Raw genomic sequence first — 8360 nt, 5'->3', positions numbered from 1 at the left:
ATTTCATTGTTGAATGTTGACTGGTTTTTTTCCTTCCAGTCAGGTGCAGTGGCACATTCCTATAATTCCAGTGACTGGGGCGGCTGAGGCTGGAGGATTGCGAGTTCAAAGCCAGCCTCAGCAACTTAATGAGGCCCTAAGCAACTAAGTTCATGAGACCTTGTCTCAAAATAAAAAATAAAAAGGGCTGGGGATTTAGTTCAGTGGTAAAGTGCTGCTGAGTTCAATCCCCAGCTCCTGGGGGGGCGGGGGGGGGGGGGGGGGGAGAAAGAGAGAGAGACAGGGGTTTTTCTTGTTTTTGTCCAGAGAGAGACTGGGGTTTTGTCTTGTGTTTTGTCTTCTTGGTTGCAAACAGCATATGTTAATAGTCATGCATTTTTTATATGTAATGCAAAGACACAACTAAACTCTTGGGTGGTGAACATTTACCCCATTTTTTCTATTCATCCAACTGCAAAACTGATGGGATGAGCTCTTAGCTAATAAATGCTCTTTGGTGAAGGGAGAACCTACTCAAAAAAATTCATGGCTTTAGTCTTACCCATCCTTCATGGTGGTTTAATATGATTTTGTTCAGTCTTTATGCCTGTAAAAATCAAATTATGTCAAAATCAAGTTTGCCACATGAAATCTTCTACTGCATCTGTTCCCAAAGTGGTACTCGGCCACACAGCTCTGGAAATATCTGGTCCAGAACCTGACTGAAGCAAAAGTCCTGCCAGCCCCACTTTGGAATTTAAAATGCCAAATTGTCAAAGTCCATTAACTTACTCTGGGTGGGTAAGGAAAGCAGTTTTCAGTGCCCAGTCCTGATTTAATCAACATATCCAGTTTCACAAAAATGTAAGAATGGCCCTGAGTAGCATGGCGCCCTTTCAACCCTGGCACTTTCAGCTTGGGTCAAGATGGGTCTCTGATTATCACAGGTTGCACTTGGGTCAAAGCTCGTTATCCTTTGGCCATAAATTCACACAGAATCATTAAAACCTGTGACCCTGAGAAAAAGGTTATGTTGAATATGCTTGCTGAAATCTTGCTGAGCTAACAAGGGTGCCCATGCCACAGTTCCTAGTTCTACTGTCATCAAAACCCATAAACTGTTTATTTCCTTTTTTTTCCCTTGAACCTATCAAAGTGTGCCCCGTTCCCGTTGAACGTTCAGTGTGCACAGAACGCACCTAGTACATAGCTTTTTCCCAAACAGCATTAAACTGACGTCTGCTGAACGCAGTACAAGGAATGGCAACTCCCTGTCAAGAGATCCAGGAAATATTTACAAGACCTAAGCGAATAAATGGTGCACAAATTGAGGGCAGAATGACTAAGAAATCCGCTCAAGGTCTAGCGAGAGAAGGGCGTCCTCTCCCGACGCTCTCACGTGGTGGTCTCCAGGAGTCTCCCAAAACAGTGCAGGCGTGGGGAGGAGGGCCATGAACTTTGACCCCAGCGCAGCACAAACAAGACGGACCGCGCCCCAGGCGGGCCCGCGGGTAACTAAAGTTGCAAGGTCTTCCGAGTCCGAGGAAGCCCCGCCCCTCCCCGTCCGGCCCCCAGTCGACTCTGCCAATCCTCGGGCCCCATCGACCACTCGGCTTCCCAGGCACTTCCAATCAAATGACTATATCCAGACTCGGCCCGGTGCTCCGCGATCAGGGAAGGTCAGTAGAGAGCCTATCGGAGCCGAGTGAGGGCGTGGTCAGGGGCAGGGGGCGGGCAGACTAAGGAGGTGGGGCGGAGCGCGCTCGGCGCAGTCGGGTGCGATTGGCCACCCCTGGCAGGAGCCGCACCTCGGACAGCAGCAGCGGCGGCCGCGGGAGGGTTGGTGTGGCGCGGGGCGGTGGGGTCCTGTGTGGAGAGTGGGGCGCGACTCCGAGACCGCGGGCGGAGGCTGCGCACAGCCGGATCCGGCACCCATAGACGCGACCCGTGGGTCCGCCAGGGTTCAAGCCGCAGGAGAGCGACTCGGGAACAAGTGTGCGAGAGGAAGCGGCGGTGGCGACGCCGGGCCCGGGGTGGTGACAGCAGGTCTAAGGTGAGAGTCCCCGGGTGCCGAGTGGTGACAACGTGAGCCCAGGCGTGGGGACCATGGGAGGAGTGAGGTCGGGGGGGACCCGACCGAGGGGAGTTCCGGGAGAGGGTTGACAGTGCGGTCTGTGGGGAGAAGACCCCCGGAGGGACCGGGACAGCGGGACGAGCGGGGACGTCGAGAGGGGCCAGGGCAGTGGGGCGAGGGGAGAGGTCCCTTAGAGGGCCTGGGACGACGGGGTAAAGGATGGAGACCCGACGGGGACGGAACAGGAGGGTGAGGAAAGGTGCCCCCGAGAGGGACCGGGACAGCGGGGTGAGGGGAGTGGAGCCCGGAGGGACCGGGACAGCGGGTGAAGGGAGGCGGTCCCCAGAGGAGCAGGACAGAGACGTGAGGGGAGACCCCGGGTGGACCGGGACAGCGGGGCGAGGGACGGGCACCCCTAGAGGTCCAGGACAGTGGGGTGCGGGGTGGGGACCCCCAGAGGGGCCGGAACAGTGCGACGAGCGGAGGGACCCTGAGAGGGACCAGAACAGCCGGGAGAGGGGTTGAAAAGACCCTTTTCAAACCCGAAAAGGGTCCAGAGTGAGAGTATGAGGGAGGGGACCCAAAAGGGACCGGACAGGGGGTCCGAGAGAGGGGACCCCGAGAGGGGCCAGCGCAGAAGTGTGAAGAGGACCCCAGCAAAGCTTAGGATGACGGGGTGAGCGGGGACTCCGCAAGGGGCCCGGACCGAGAGGCGAGGGGCGCGGACCCCCAGAGGGGCCTGGGCGGCGGGAAGAGAGGAGGGGACGGGGCCAGCGGCGGAGCGTGGCACCCAGGGTCGATCTGGCGCGGAGGGGCCTGGGGGTCGAGCCGACCGGGTCGTGATACCCCGGGACAGCGCGTCCTGGAGCCTGGGTCGGGGTCGCTACGTCGGGCGAGTGGGGACCGTAGGCAGCGCCCAGCGGGCTACGGACGCTGCTCCCGGGGTCTGGAATCCGCGATCTTCCTGAGGGAAGAGTCCTGGGGACCCTGCGGAGCCGGGATTATGTAACGAAGCATCTCGGAGCAGAGCGCACCGGCTGGAGGGCAGGCGGACCGCGGTGGGAAGGATGGAGAGTCAGGCGGCCTCGCCTCTGCCCGCCGGCGCCCACTCCTTTCCTAGAGTCGCACGTAGATACCTTGAAAGTGGGGGATTCTTGACCCTAAAGAAAAGGTCCGGTGGAAAGTTGGAGGGGCTTCCTTCAGCCCACCCCAAGAAGTTGGAAGGGAAAGGGATGCTTGCGGAGATCCAGCTTTTGGTTTAATTAAGTTGTTTATTTTGACTCTTGTATTTTCTTGGATTACTATTTGTTTGGGGCGGGGGTGTTTGATTGGGTTTTGTTTTATTTTTTTCTATTTTAGTTCAGCGAAGAGGTAAGAAACTTTTTCGGATTTGGCAGCACATTGGTATCCATGTTTACAATGCAGATTTAAAGGAGCTACATACCAGGTTTGGAATTGGGGTTGTTTAACTTTGATGAGTTGGAGATAGTTGGAAGGTCAAAATAATTAATAAGAGATATTGGATTCTCTAAACTAAATAGTACTTTCCAATTAGATCCCAAAAGCTACCAGGACTGAGGTTTAGGCATAATTCCAGGACAAACTGGAGAGAGAGATAAGCCTATTTAAACCAGACACTGTATGTCCTGGTGGGAGGCAAGCCTGTGTCTATTAAAATGCTGAAACCAATAGTGGGAAGCCATAAGAGGAGGCAATTGAGGGGCAGCCTCCTACTTTGACAGATGTGAAAATTAAACTAATGAGCAGGCTAATTGTTCACAGTAGTTGGGATATGTTAATATTTCCCTAACTACCTTTCAAATGTTCTCTCAAATGCATATGCTATGTTCTAACCAACCATTTTGTATTTGAATTTTTAAAAATCTTTATTTGTGTATTGCTTCTCCTCACTTCTTTTTTTCACTGCTTTCTTTCTTTTTCTTTTCTTTTTTTAAGAAGCAATTTGGAAAATGGTGGCATGAGGTATAGGGGGTGGGGGTTATGTAGCTCAGTTGAAAAGCACTTGCCTGGCAAGTGTGAGGCCCTGGGTTCAATCCCCAGAATGAAAAAGGAGAAGAAAAAGATAATGGACCATGTAATACCATTTCAGTTATTTAGAAATCTTTGTTTCACGTTTAGAATGTGTCTTAATGGAAATTATTTGCCTGTGTTCTGTAATGGACAGCTTCAAGTAAAAGGAAGAAAGGAATGCTGTAGTAGTTCCCAAAAACATAACTTATAGAGCATTTATTTATTTATTTACTTAGTGCTAGGGATCAAACCCAGGGCCTCACTCAAGCTAGGCAAGTGGTCCCAGGCCCTAGATTTTCTATTTAAATCCAAGTCAAAAATTACTGAAGTCATTTTTATAGGGGGGATGAGAAGTAGAGGACAGGCTCTGATTAGGGATTTTATTTGACATTACATGATGCAGTTCTTATGTGGCTGCAGAGAGTGTAGAACTTGATGCAGTTATGAAAATTCCACTAACTCCAAGTCCTCCCCTGAGAAGAAGTTAGACCAACATGAGAAATAAGAGCAGCAAGGACACATTTAAAATATGAGATATACTATAAGATGTTTTGAGTATAATTTTTTACATTAAATTTATTATTCCAGGAAGCTAGGTAGAGTTCAAGTAAAAATGAGGTCAGTTAACTTACAAGGTTATTTGGAGGGGGCACAGATTCATTATGAAGTGCATATAATGTATAAAGTGACCTGTGGAAGGACTGGTGATCTCAGCACCAACAATCCTACAAAGTAATAGAAATGTTTGAGCAGATAAGTCCTTTCACTGTCTTGTTAGCTCATTTTTGACTGGTATAAATGGTCATTTCTGAAGACAAAACATTAAATTTATTTCCTTGTAAGAAAAGAAAGTGCTCTGATACTCCCCTGAGTGATTACTAAAGCAGTCATTTTAACCACATTACGTTATGGTATTGATCCAAGGATGATGAAGAGAGATTCATTGTAGTAGAATTTTTTAGTGATAAGAAGGGCCTATAATAACTTTATTCCCTGGAGGGGGAGGGGATAGGAGGGTAGGAATTCAGTGGGAATTTTTTTTCATTTGTTTCAAAAACTAAAATGACACTCCAAGAAACTATAAGTATGTGAAATCTTTATACTCTGTTCTTTAAATTATTTCCTATCTAAAAATAGGATCACAAGAAGTTGGAGCTTTACATTTCCATATGAATGGTGATGGCAACCACAGAATTTAAGTTCTTTTTGGTTCTTTAAGTGTTCTCAGTCTTAGCTTAGCAGGATGCAAGGACTGCCCAGTAAATACAATAACCCATTTTACACTTTCTTTACCACTTGAGTCCTATACAGTCAAACCATTGTAGTCTCAGAAACTACCTTGATATCTAAATTGGTTTAATGTTTAAGCCAACCTGAATAAACGTTCTCATTGCTTGCCAATATTCATGTTCATTGGTTTTAGTAGTACAGGAGAATGCATGAAAGCTAACTATTGATTCTTTTTTCTACATAGTCAGCTAAAAACCTCTTTCCTTTGTAGTTTTTCCAGTCTTCATTTCTTCCCTCTCCACCCCCTCCAAAATACAGACACAGGAAGGAAACAATGAGGAAAGGGGGGGGTGGTGGAAAGAAAGATTCCATCTAAAAGTGTTTTGTGGCTGGACTTATTTCTTTTCTTTTCTCTTTTAAAAAACATTTATTTTTTAGTTGTAGGTGGACACAATACCTTTATTTTATTTTTATGTGGTGCTGAGGATTGAACCCATTGGCTCACGCATGCTAGGTGAGCACTCTACCTCTGAGCCACAACCCCCACCCAGTGGCTGGACTTCTTTCAATAAGAGATTCCTATCTGTCAGATTGCTTTTTAATTATTATTTTTGAGTTGTGGGATATTATATAATGCATTTTTTTCTTATTGAAGCTTTATAATGTCTTGATATCTTATGTAGTTCTAACTTTTCAATTTCAAAACTGTCTTGGCTTTTATTGGCAATATACATTTTCAATGTTTGTTTTTTGTTTTTTAATTAGTTGTACATTGCAGTAGAATGCCCTTTGACACATTATATACAAATGGAGCACAACTTCTCATTTCTCTGGCTGTACATGATGCAGAGTCACACCAGTAGTGTAGTCACACATGTAAATAGAGTAATAATATTCATCTCCTTCCACTGTCCTTCCCACTTCACACCCACTCCCCTCTGCCCAATCCAGAGTTCCTTTATTCTTCCCCTACACGCCCCACCCCCCCCCACCCCCCCCCCCCCCCCCGCCCCCATTGGCATTATGGATCAGCATCCATTTATCAGAGAAAGCATTCTGGCTTTGGTTTTTGGGATTAGGCTTATTTCACTTAGCATGATATTCTCCAGCTCCATCCATTTACCTGCAAATGCCATAATTCATTCTTCTTTAAGGTTGAGTAATAGTCCATTGTTATACAATGCATTTTAACTTAAAGAAAACAATTTAACAATTGTGACTTGTCTAATTTTCCATTTAATTGGTTGCTTTACTGTTTGTGAGATTTGTTAAAAGCTTGTTCCTGTTTCTTAAGCTCAGTAAAAGAAATAAATGACATTTATTGATCAACTATAATTATCATTTAGTTATGGTTAAGGTAAATTTGTGGATCAAAATGTAATCTAGCTCATTTCTAAGCCATAAGAACCAAATTTAAAAAAGAACTACTAAATGAGTTATAACCAGTAAGAATTAAATCAGTTTTTATTGTTCTGGCTATATGTTGTTAAAGTTACATAAATATAAATGAACCTAAATGTTTTTTTCTGTCCAATCTGAGATTTGTTAGTGATATTAAAGTATAAAGTCTTCATAACATTTTTTTTTTTTTTTTGGTACTGAGAATTGAACTCAGGGCCCTTAACCACTGAGCCACATCCCCAGCCCTATTTTGTATTTTATGTAGAGACAGGGTCTCACTGAGTTGCTTAGCACCTCACTTTTGCTAGAGCCGGCTTTGAACTTGCTATCCTCCTGCCTCAGCCTCCCAAGCCACTGGTATTACAGGCGTGTGCCACTGCACCTGGTACTTATTTCTATTTTACAAGGTAAAATGCTAGTTTTTTGGCAACAGAATCACTTAGAAGCCAATTCATTTGTTACCACAGGCCAGTCTTCCAAGCATTGTCAGCTGTTTCACAAATAGACATTTTTCATCCATAGAGTGAGTGAAAGAGGAAGATGGCTTGGAATAAGCGTTTAACACCTAGTGAAACCTACTGCCTTTCACCAAAGAGGTGTGCACCATGGGGCGTGATTCTAATAGTGGGAATTTACCCGCCGGAGTCAGGTGTTTAGGCCCTTTTACTTCACCTCTGGCCTCATTGAAATGATGGCTAGCAAAACCAACCCCACCTTATGCTTTTTGTTTTAATATTGTAATCAAAGTACTCATTAGAAGAGCTCAATAATTTCGTTCCAGATCAAACTGGGTCTCTAGGCAATAAGTATTATTGTTAGATGTTTCACTTTCTGTCTAATGACACTGGCTTCCGTCCATAGAAATCAAGGGTTATGACAATTCAAACACATTTTATTTACCCATTACAATAGATGGCACTAATCAAGACAGAATACTTTCTTTAATTTTTAGTTGTTGATAGACCGTTATTTTATTTATTTATATGCAGTGCCGAGAATCGAACCCAGTGGTTCACACGTGCCAGGCAAGTGCACTACCACTGAGCCCCAGCCCCCAGAATATTTTCTTAAGTAAACTAGTAACCTCATTAGGCTTGTAAGTAGATGTACTGAACAGAATCATAGTTCATGTCCAATTTTCCATTCTGTTGTGAATATTAGCCTTTATTTTTTGAAGGGTGAATAGATAAATACACAAATACTTTCCAAAACTATATGAATGTGGTTTTAAAATGATCTAGGTTAAGATTTAATAGTAGAGAGATGACATTGCAGTAATATGCTTTCTGTACTTTTATGCCTCCATTGTCTCAGCAAACTCTCTTCAGCCATTCTATCCCAGTCCCCTATTTACGTTGTGTTTGTCATTTACTAGCTTGTGAGCACGTTGAGAACAGAGATGGAAGGGTCTTTTCCACCTTTGTGTCCCCCACACCAGGTATAATGAAGCACAAAATGTGGAGATTGCACAGTCAATGTGAATTGAATGAGTGAATGAATTAATGATCAGCCAAATTAAAAGATGGTATTTTTGTGCACATGATTTCTAATCCTTATTGAGAGCTTATAATTCATCAAAAGGATATTAAGAGACTGGCAATATCTCTGGAATAGAAGAATAAATGTCAGCACTGTATATCTCCCA

The 8360-nt window shown here is 45.0% G+C and overlaps 1 protein-coding gene across 2 annotated transcripts in view; it reads left to right on the top strand.

The window, feature by feature from the left end:
* Positions 1-1818: 1818 nt before the first annotated feature.
* The window catches only part of Taok3 (TAO kinase 3), a 193484-nt gene continuing 186942 nt past the window's right edge, over positions 1819-8360 (top strand). Inside the window, exons 1-2 of one of the 2 annotated variants that reach the window (XM_071617055.1) lie at positions 1819-2032; positions 3413-3424. The gene's annotated coding sequence lies outside the window, so the exon portion shown is untranslated. The remainder of the gene's footprint in view (positions 2033-3412; positions 3425-8360) is intronic. The other variant, XM_027923219.3, reaches the window with a different exon arrangement.

Source organism: Marmota flaviventris, chromosome 1 (genome assembly GCF_047511675.1).
Source record: "Marmota flaviventris isolate mMarFla1 chromosome 1, mMarFla1.hap1, whole genome shotgun sequence".
NCBI lineage: Eukaryota > Metazoa > Chordata > Mammalia > Rodentia > Sciuridae > Marmota > Marmota flaviventris.
The sequence above is the reverse complement of the archived record's forward strand: the minus strand, read 5'-3'. Positions and strand labels throughout refer to the sequence as shown.